This window comes from Danio rerio, chromosome 4, assembly GCF_049306965.1.
Source record: "Danio rerio strain Tuebingen ecotype United States chromosome 4, GRCz12tu, whole genome shotgun sequence".
In the NCBI taxonomy this organism is placed as follows: Eukaryota; Metazoa; Chordata; class Actinopteri; order Cypriniformes; family Danionidae; genus Danio; species Danio rerio.
Window position 1 is genome coordinate 40,528,607 of NC_133179.1, and position 11,394 is coordinate 40,540,000.

The window sequence follows — 11,394 nt, forward strand, 5'->3', positions numbered from 1 at the left end:
TATTATGAACCGATAACCATATTTGTGCACATTCCACACTTGCGAATTGTTTATTAATTTACTTATCAAACATCAAATGAGGCATCCAGAGTGATACAGTTCTTGAAGTGTTGGCAGGGAAGTGCCAGTAGCCGCATTTCCACTATCGGGCCAGTGCAAGCCAGGGCTTTTATCGGGCCAGGCCAATCGCCCGGGAGATGAGTAATGAGGCCAAAATTATGTTGCGTTTCCGCTGTCGGGCTAGTAGTCACAGCGCGTCCCCAGAAAGACCCCGAATCAAAAACAAATTAAAAATCATTAAAATGAAGACAACCGAAACAAACAAATGACACGTTACTATACAGCAGTACATTATATGTTTATAAGCACAGACCTGTGTATTACCATTTGTAACTGATCTGCTTTTCACTCAATTCAACTTCAAATGACACCAAGCGCTGCTTTCCTCCACTTTATTTAGTCCTGCAGAAGACAGTTTAACACAAACACGTTGTCTTCTGGCTTTACTGCACATTCGACCCCCTCATCAATACAGAGCAGCATTGTGAAGTCGAATGAATTATTTACTTAATAATTTATGTAATTACATTTGATAAATTTGACAATTTATACACAATTACACACATAATCTCTTATAATTTTACACTTTGAGAAATTATCAATTTAAAATGTATAGGAAAACACTTTTTTCCTCTACAGTTACAACAAAATGAAAATTTCTTTATCACTAGAAACCAGACTTAAGTAGATACAAAAATGTGTAAAAATTATGCACAACAGAGCCACCTGGTGGACAAAGTTCAGCGTTTTTTCCACTGTAGGAGACTTTTCACTAAGTCTCTGTGGCGCAATCGGTTAGTACGTTCTGCTGTTAACTGAAAGGTTGGTGGTTCAAGCCCACCCAGGGAGGAGTTAAGCATTTTGCTGCCTTGCAACTGCTAACACGTGCACTGGGCATAGATCATGAGCCATATTCTGTCCAGTGTTGCAAGATGACATCAGGATTAATCAGAAGATTTTCATGGGTAGGGAAGGTATTGATGTAAACGGTAACTAGCTCGTGAACAAAGTCCTCACCAGCCTGGCTAGCTTAGTCGGTAGAGCATGAGACTCTTAATCTCAGGGTCGTGGGTTCGAGCCCCACGTTGGGTGTTTTTGTGACCTTTTTGTCTCTCTTTCAGCAAACCTTTATTTGGGTTCGTGTAGCAGACCTTTAGAGACAAAGTTCGGCTGTTTACTGAAAGGTTTGTGGTTCAAGCCCATCCAGCGATGAGTTAAGCGTTTTGCTGCCTTGCAACTGCTAACACGTGCACTGGGCATAGATCCTGGGCCACATTCTGTCCTGCGTTACAAGATGCAATCAGCATGTGGCAGAAAATTTGTATGGGTAGGGAAGGTATTGATGTAAAGAGTGTCTAGCTCTTGAACAAGGTGCTCACCACCCCGGCCAGCTCAGTTGGTAGGGCATGAGACTCTTAATCTCAGGGTCATGGGTTCATGCCCCACGTTGGGTGTTTTTGTGACCTTTTTGTCTCTCTTTCAGCAAAATTTCAATCGAGTTTATATAGAAGTACTAACATGTGACCTAGGCATAGATCCTGGGCCATATTCTGTCCAGCGTTGCAAGATGACATCAGGATTAAGCAGAAGATTTTTCATGGGTAGGGAAGGTTGTGACGGTGGCTGTTTGTAATAAATAAATCTTATATACAGTTTATAATAAGAGAAAAAAAATAATAATTCAAATCTAAAAAAAAAACTGAACTCTGCGGGATTCGAACACAGGACCTCCTGCCCCACAGCCGTACGCTCAACCGCTGGTCCACGTGTGTACTGCACTTGCTGGCTTTCACACGTCCCTTAATCCCACTGCCAGCGGACCTCAAACAAAAAAACAAAAAAATAGTTACCAGAATTAATAAATCTTTGGGCGCCAGACAAGATTAACTGGCCAAAATTTACATTAAAACCCTGGATAGCCGCGGCAAACACTCAACCACCATACACACAAAGAGAAAAAATAAAGATAACCCAACACACACTTTAAATTAAATCAACTGATATATTTTTAACAACCAGTACAATGAAAAAGTTTTCTAAATCAAAAATATACTTTTCATCACTGTTTAGTCATAGATCTATAATCAAAATTAACTTTTTAGGCAAGAAAAGGAAACAACAAACAAACAATTCAAACACTTCAATAATAATGTTTAGATAACCCAAAAGAAAACAAACAAACAAACAAACAAAAATAATGTGTGGCTGATCGAATGGAAAAAAGAGAGGGAAAAAAATGTAAAGAAAGCCTATGTGATAACGTTGTAATGTGTGTGTGGAATGTGTGGGTGTATGAATGGGTGCAAATGGACAAAATTTACTGACCCAGGGACACCGAAGCCGTTCTGCACAGGTCCACTTTTCCCATCAGAATTTCAGACCCCTCGCACACAATACTAGAGAGATCGCCTGGTCACCACGTCCACGAATTGCTTCCACCCCTCAATTTTTTCCTCACACAGTCATTGAAACCAACAAGCTCTCCACCTTACACCGTTCTTCTCCTCCTTCTCCAATTCCTACCACCAAATACAAAGACCGACACCAAAACAACAAGAAGCCCCTTCTCTGGGGTCCGTTCTTCGTACCTCGCTTAAATGATCTAAGATGATTTGGCAGATCCTGGATCTTTTAATCTTGATAACTGATCTCTCGCTAATTTGGTTCTTCAAACAAGTTCGCGAATCAGATTAGAATGTCTGGATGAACTGATCTGAGATCGCTGCGTGTGTTATGAAGGACAGATCTATCGATCCTCGAAATCATGATCAGCAATGCAACGATTGGCTGACGGCATAGCAGCGTAATGACATCATCTGATTAATATTCAATTATCCATGTGAGCAAAATTACATCAAATTAGCAGTAAATGGTTTGTTAAATATTACACGCAATAACCTTCCACATTTGTTGTGAGCTGCAGGCTTTATACTTTCATTTGTCAAGACAAGAGTATTCATCATGTATTTCAATGCAAATCAATGCATTTAGTTCTACATTTAGAAAAGATTTTCTTTATTAATGTAGCCGTTTTTTAATCGGTGTATAAAGAATAACTGGTTGTTTACAAAAGCATTTTCATATTGGTAAAGGTGTCTGCAACTTTTGTGAAGCATCAAATCACTGGCATATTAACTATCAAAACATGTTTATGACTGCTGAAATGTATTATTGCTTCAAAAAAAGTCACATATTGTGCATTTCTATTATACACAATTTGTTCTAAAGCGATCTAAAAAGTTCATATCAATAAGTTTTCTCTTTGCACCAGATGGCAGTCTTTGTACTTTCATTTCGAGGGTGCAGATTGCATACGTTTTATTAATATGTATAACTTTATTTATTTTATTAATGACTATAACTTTATATATATATTTAAAAATTATGTATTATTTTCCCAAGTGTATATAACTACTACTGTAAGAAAATATCAGAATTCGGAACATACTTTCTGTATTATCTTTGCTTGAACTAAGCCGATCTAATCCTGTTTACATGAATTGAACCTTCTCCCGATCAGGTTTGACCTAGCAGAACTGTTGCCATGACAACAACTCTCGGATCAGCTTTGAAGAACGAAACGATCCTGGATCGTGTCAAATCGTCAATATCCAAATCCAGCTAACTGAGTAATCCACGTACGAAGAACGGACCCCTGGTCTTTTCTCCCTCTTTTATAATCTCCGATTGTTTACCTGCCCTTCCGCTTCCTTCCGACCCCCGGAAGTATTGTCTGGAAGCGATAGGAAGAACCGGTCGGAGCAGCGCCCCCTAGTGGCACTTGAGAAAAATAAACATTAAAGAGCATCCATCTCGCCACAAGGTATTGATGTAAATGGTAACTAGCTCTTGAACAAAGTCCTCAACAACCCTGCTAGCTTAGTTGGTAGAGCATGAGACTCATAATCTCAGGGTTTTATGTTCGACCCCCATGTTGGGTGTTTCTGTGACCTTCTGTCTCTCTTTCAGCAAACTTTCATGTGGATTCATATAGCAGACCTTTAGAAACAAAGTTCAGCATTTCTACCACTGTAGGTGACCTTTTATTAAGTCTCTGTGGTGCATTTGGTTAGCGTGTTCGGCTGTTAACTGAAAGTTTTGTGGTTCAAGCCCATCCAGCGACGAGTTAAAAATTCGGTGCTCGTGCACGTGAGTGACAATCACACAGTATGAATTATCAACGACGCGATCTGAGAGAATTGCCGATGCCTGCGAGATATTTGCCGTGCTAAATATCTGGAGCTGAAAATAACATCAGCCATCGTCTACAGCCAATGAGAGAGCAGCATTGACTTGCGTGTGTGTGTGTATAACTGCTGCAGGCCAGCGGGAGGCTGGGGGAGAAGTTAAAAGTGCTCTTTTTCGGTTTATTTGGACCCACGAAATGGAGGAAAAACCAGTGGAGGTTTGACAGGACACTGGAGCAACCGTGTCTGTTTGACGTTTCACACAGAAAGAAATTAGTTTATTATCAATGTTAAGGAGAAATGGCTAATTCCCTTTAAACCCAGGTGAGCAAACATGTACATGTTCTACCACATTAAAGGCTTCTTTCTCATTATGTAGTTAATAACAAAATATATAATACGTGTTTTTGGCTGTGAGACGTAGTTTGGACGACGTTGTTGGCGATTCTTCCTATAGTAAAGTCATGCTATGTGAATGTCCCTGTCACCGATCCATCTTGCAGTGTAAACAAAGCAGCGACGAAACGCTAGCCCAGATAGTCATCCAGTGTGAAAACTTCTGTGACATGACTACTTTGAGAATCATGCAGTCTGAACTCGGCATAACACGTGCACTCAGCATAGATCCTGGGCCATATTCTGTCCAGCATTGCAAGATGAAATCAGGATGTAGCAGAAAATTTGTATAGGTAGGGAAGGTAGTGATGTAAACAGTGTCTAGCTCTTGAACAAGGTGCTCACCAGCCTGGCTAGCTCAGTCGGTAGAGCATGAGACTCTTAATCTCAGGGTTGTGGGTTTGAGCCCTAGTTGGGCGTTTCTGTGACTTTTTTGTCTCTCTTTCAGCAAACTTTCATTCGGGTTCATATAGCAGACCTTTAGAGACAAAGTTCAGCATTTCTGCCACTGTAGGTGATTTTCCATTAAGTCTCTGTGGCGCAATCAGTTAGTGCGTTCGGCTGTTAACTGAAAGGTTGGTGGTTCAAGCCCACCCTGGGACAAATTAAGCATTTTGCTGCCTTGCAACTACTTACATTTGACTTGGGCGTAGATCCTGGGCCATATTCTGTCCAGCGTTGCAAGATGACATCAGGATTGAGCAGAAGATTGACATGGGTAGGGAACAGGCCCGTGCAGAGACCGTCCGAAGAGCATGTGCAGGATACATTTTTTGAAGAGCGGGGGGGGGGGGGGGGGGTGGATATTGCGTGCGTTCTGATCAGCTGTGTTGTCGCGCGCGTACTCAAGAGCGGTGTTGTCACGCGCCTACTGAAGAGCGGGACAGAGGGTGTGCCGCGTCGCGGGGGCACTTTTGATCATTTTGGAAGGGCACTTTCTATCCAAGACTAAAAAGGGCATGTGCACTGCACAGGTTGAGCCCTATGTGTGCACGTGCCTGGTAGGGATGGTATTGATGTAAATGGTAACTAGCTCTTGAACAAAGTCCTCAACAGCCCTGCTAGCTTAGTTGGTAGAGCATGAGACTCTTAATTACAGGGTCTTATGTTCGAGACCCATGTTTGAGTGTTTCTGTAACCTTTTTGACTCTCTTTCAGCAAACTTTAATTTGGGTTCATATAGCAAAGTTCAGCGTTTCTACCACTGTAAGTGACCTTTCACTAAGTCCTTGTGGCGCTACCTGGATCAGGATCGTCTGTCTCAGCCTCTCTCCTCGTCCAATCGTTGCTTTTCCTCTCCATTGTGAGAATGGATGAGAGCCAATCACCGCACTCGCTCTCCATTGTGAGAATGGATGGGAGCCAATTGCCGCTCTTGCTCTCTATTGTCAGAATGGATGAGAGCCAATCGTGTCCCGGCATATGCAAATGAATGACAACACCGCTGTATTCTGACGAGCGGACAGCACAATAACAGATCAAGGTAAGTTCTTTTTGTCAACATTTAAATCTACTGATAAAAGCTGTTTTGTTGATTGTAGTCTTTTGTTATGTCACAGTCTTGGCCTCCTACGCTGATTTATTATTGTATGACAAGAGTTTTAACAAAAGTCACCCTAAGTGTTATGAGCATAGGTCACGGCCCGCACCCTGTTTAACATTACAGACTTTTGATACGGTTGTAGAAATCATTGATTTGTTCCCACGTGTGTTTAATTTAAAGGGTGTCGTAAATTCGACGTCTAATCAATTACAAATTATCAGACCAGAGGTTTTGAATATCAGAAAATAGACTTTATTCTCCATAATAAAGCCGAGAAAGAGCAGAGCAGACCCCAGAGCATTCTGAAGTCTCTCCTGGACACCTTCTGAAGTCTCTCCTGCACCTTCTAAAGTTTCAGTGTGTTTGTTACAATTTTTATACAGGATTATTTGACACACCCCTAAGTCTCTTTTTAACTCTTGACCATTTTTGAATAGGTTTCTAGTCTAAGGGGTCCTGCTATTCTTGGCTCTCAGCCCACTAGCTCATGTCAGCAGAGATGTTACAGGTCTATGTCAGCAAAGTATAGATGCAACTTATGCAAAGGAACTAAGTGTTTACATACATTTGTCATGATAGGATAATAACTTGATAATATGTTACTCATTCTAACTTCTGATACAAATACCTTCATACAAGTATTTAACATAAATAATCAGTGCTTTAAATATTCAGTTATTCTACACAATCAGTCACTCAGCCTTCTCCTAGTGTTGCTTCTTTAGTGCAGGCACTCTCATCTTACACAGACATATCACTGTATTTTTAACACAGGCTGGCATGTTTGCTGCAAACACTACTTACATTTTGTGAAGAGAAAATTAACTGCTTTACACTTAGAAAATACTTCACACTGAGAGAATAGAAATCTTCTTCAATCCCTCCTCTTAAGACTTTAGTCTTAATAATATTGTCTTTTAACCCCAAAGTGCAATTTCATAATCCAGTTCTCTTAATTACCTCTATCTAGTGACTGATATTAGCCACATAGCTGTTATCAATTGACCAGATTATGCCACTGTACTTTGACAGAAGTCCAGCCAAACATCTTCCCTGTCTCTTGATTTAAAGGAAGTAAAAGACTGTACTCTGTTTTTCTCTTAACACATCAAAGACAACAATGTTTTAAGCATAAGTATTCAGTTGGTTCAGTGCTAGCTGCTAGTTTTCACACTTATGTAGAATATACTGAAGTGATATTATATATAGGTACCATGAAAGCAATATGCAAACAAAATCAATATGCAAACGTAAAAAGCATCAAATGTTGCTCTTGATCTTTGCTCATCCTTGTTTCTCTTCTTCCAAGCTATTAGCATCTTCATTAGACTTTGAAAAGATGTTAATGGAGATGTGTGGTTAAGAGTCTGAGTTCTGAAATCTGCAGTTGTGCATTCATCATCCCTTGACTTGTGGCACTGCTGTATGTGGTACTCAGGCACATTATCAGAATCACTCTTTTCTTTGTTCTGATAAACTCTTGCTTCCACACGTTGCACTTAGTAGTTTAGAGCTTTGGAATATTCAGGCTCCTCTGTTTCTGGTCAGCTTTTCCTTGCTGGAGTTGTTTCCTTTCGCTCCTTTGAGGCATTGGTACCTCATCAATGGCATCCCCTTTGGCAGCTGTTGGATTTGCCCTCATCCAGATATGGTCCTTTCCTCCTGAGCTCTCCAGAGCATCCTCAGATAGACTCAATCACCTAGACCAATTGGACCTTGTATCACTGCTCTCTCACATGGCTCCTTTCTGGTTTCCTGCACAGATATCGCTTTGCACATGGCAATTAATTGTTTCTTCATAAAAGTCCCTACTGCATTAGACATCTTTGCAAACCATTCCAAGAGGTTATGTGCAAGGTTATAGGTGAGATTATATGCCAGGTTTTATGCAAAGTTTCATGTGGTTTCTTGCAAGGGTCATGTGGTTTCTTGCAAGGTTTCTTTCATGGGTCGACCCAATAGCAGTTCATGCGATGCAATGTTAGATGCATGTTTCTGTTAGTTTCCATGCCATCATTCACCAATGCACTTGTTAGCAAATTAATCCCATTAAGTTTATTATTTTCACATATTTCATTGAGCGTTGGTCTTGATGGATCATCTTCATCTCTTTCAGCCATTTCTGGTAATTGAGCATAATACAATTATTCTCTCTTTTGCTTTATTCATAATTTTTCCATACTCCTTTAGATGTTTTTATTTATTGATCATTCACTAACTTCATGAATGCAAACCCATTATGAACTTATTTCTGAAGGCATTTCAAAATTTAGGAAATACTTCTCTTGTCACAGATGTAATAACTATCCCTGCTTCATAATCTGCTCCTGATACTACCTCTAATCATCTACTCATCATAGTTTCTCAACTGTGCTTGTTTACAGAATATTTCTCTATCTAGTCAACACCAAAAACAGTCATCATCTCACTGTTTGGAGCAATGGTCTCCAGTCAAGTCTTTTAATTGAACTAGAGCTCTGTGAAGTTGCAGATAATTCAATCATCCACCTATTGTGACAGTGTTCATCCTAAGATATTTTCCCTAATTTTAACCCTTTATGCATTCTGGTGTATACAGTGTTTGCTATTCATCAAGCTACACAAGTACAAACAAGTTTCTACCTTCCTCTGGTAGTTACCTAAAATTAACTCAATAGAAACCAAACCACTTGAAATATTTATCATCCAAAAGAACATATCTCCACATACAATATGAACTTCAGCTGGAAAATCTTCTCCTATTGATTGCTCTTAAATCATATTATCAACATTAAGCCTCTTTTATCTGTCTTGATTACCCATTTATTTTAATTATCAAATTAACTTCAATTAAATATTATTAGTTACTTATAATTTATTACTCCTTTAAATTTAAATAGAAATGTCTAGGACAGATTGTATATTACATTATAGATGTTTCTATTAGTGCTCTTATATTTTTACACTTTTCAATAGAGTTTTATACCTATTTCATCATTTAGTGGTTTTCTTTCTGGACAGATCTGCATCTAATCCATTTTAACCCTCACTGTGCTGGCTGATTTTATCTGCATCTCAGTCCTGTAATGACAATCATTTAGTTGGAACTTGACACTTCTTTCTTTGCTAATTTATTTTCTGATCTATATATTAATTCCTTTTCTATCTTTGAGTTATTTTCTTTCGGCTCATAATTATTTCCTGAGGCATTCCCATTAAACTAGTTGTTTATACAATTTTGATGCACTTTTTTATCAGCTGACTAAAACTTACTGTATGTTTTGTAAATTTCTATTTGCTCTGTTTTAACTATTACTCCTTATTAATTCCTTATATTGTTTTCTTAAACACTTTTCTCTTTCAATTTTTCTCATAGCAATTTAGAACTGTTACTTTTTGACCTTATCATGTCTTATGAATTAATTAAAATGGTTATTTCAATCTTCTCTTTAACTATAAATAATTTTTCTACATTTGAATTTTTCCAGTTTTCAATATCCAATCTTGATTTAGGCCATTCACAATACAATTATGCTAAGATATTTCCTTTACTTAATTTTAATTTAAATACTTAGTTATATTCTTATTTATTCTCCAAATTATTTATTGCCTTATCAAAAGCTTTTTCTCTTTTTCTTTAGTCAATCTGCTGCATTGTAATTTATCCTTCAATGTTTAAGGACTTTCATTAAGCCTACTGAAACTTAAACTCAAATTATTTACTATTCATCATAATATATAATTTCAACATTACACATTTAAAGTTTCACCTTAAAATTATCTTATAACACTTTTTCTTACTTAAAAATTTGCATGATAATAATTTCTCTCAAATTGACAGGAGTCTGATTTGATACAAGAATGGGTAGCTACACTTTTGCTCTTAATTTTCCTTCTGTAATGCTTGAATATATATAGAATATAGCTCATGACTTAATAAATCTTTTTTTTTTTCCCAATTTTTCCTTCATCAAATGAAGACTCCTGTTATCTATTTTTCCTCTTTTTGCTGTTTAACAAATTATTTTCTCTAATTCTCAATCATTTTTATCATATGTAAATATGCTTAATTTTCTATTTGTTAAATGTTCTTATAGATAATTTCTTTGGCTTCAGATTGTGCTTCACTTATTTTTCCTAATTTATTCTAGTGCTTCCTCACTAGTTACATTACATCTTACATTATTTTAATTTCTCTAACATTTCCATATACCTGTTTTAATTCAACAGTACTATATGGTGGCCTAATGTCTAATATAACTGTTCAAAATCCTTACTGCAATAACTAGAGTTCATATTACTATTTTAACTCCACATGTTTGTTTACTTTAAGCATTTTTCCTATCTGAAATGCAATTTTTAATTGTCAATTAGTTTTAAGTACATAAAATATTAACTATAAAATGTTTGAACTCACTATGCTGTTAATGTCTCCTCAGTGTCTATGCTTTATATCTAACTCACTGCTTTTACTACAAATAGCTGTTGGCTCAGATAACAGTCTGTAGCTGACTTTAAAACAGATGAACACAGTCAACTTACTCCACAACAATTTTTTCATTGCACTTAAACATAATTTATATTTTAAAGCCAAATCTTAGTTTCTTCAAAATGTTACTGTTTTTTCAAATTTTTATCTTATCTGTTTAATATATATTTTTAAACATCTTCTCTTTTAATTCTATTAACAATGTTTGGACTTCTTTTTTCTCCATTTTCCTATGCTTCTTTTCCTTTTCAAAAATTAGCATTTTTGTCTCTTAGATTTTCCTAATTCATTTTTCTTTAAACTTATTTTCCTTAAACATTTGATCATTAACTCTTCAATTAATCCATATTCAAGTTTTCTCTTCTACTTCTTTATTTACTTAAATTAATAACTTATCTATTTTATTCATACTTTAGTAAATTTATTTCCTTATTAATATATAAATTTTTCTCCATATGTAGTTAGTTCTATGCTTCAATTTTTTAATTTCTTAATATTTATTAGTCTAGCTTCTAGTTACATTTTTATTAACACTTTTTATTTATTAAATCTTATTCTATCAATAATATTTTTCTTATTTCATTTATCTTATTACATTACTTTATAATATTTCTATTTATTTAATACCTTATAATATATCTTGACTCTTTAGCTTTTATCTGTCCTGTGAAACTTTTGTTCTTAAAATAGACAGATTCTTACCACTCCTGAAGCAGACCTTCTTCCAGACTGTCGGCATG

The 11,394-nt window shown here is 36.9% G+C and overlaps 1 protein-coding gene and 1 non-coding gene across 2 annotated transcripts in view; one reads left to right on the plus strand and one right to left on the minus strand.

The window, feature by feature from the left end:
* Nucleotides 1-11,394, minus strand: part of LOC110439461 (uncharacterized) — a 1,085,403-nt gene that overhangs the window by 513,786 nt on the left and 560,223 nt on the right. The window lies entirely within an intron of this gene.
* Nucleotides 1,080-1,152, plus strand: trnak-cuu (transfer RNA lysine (anticodon CUU)). Its single transcript has one exon. It is a non-coding gene; the product is annotated as a tRNA-Lys (tRNA).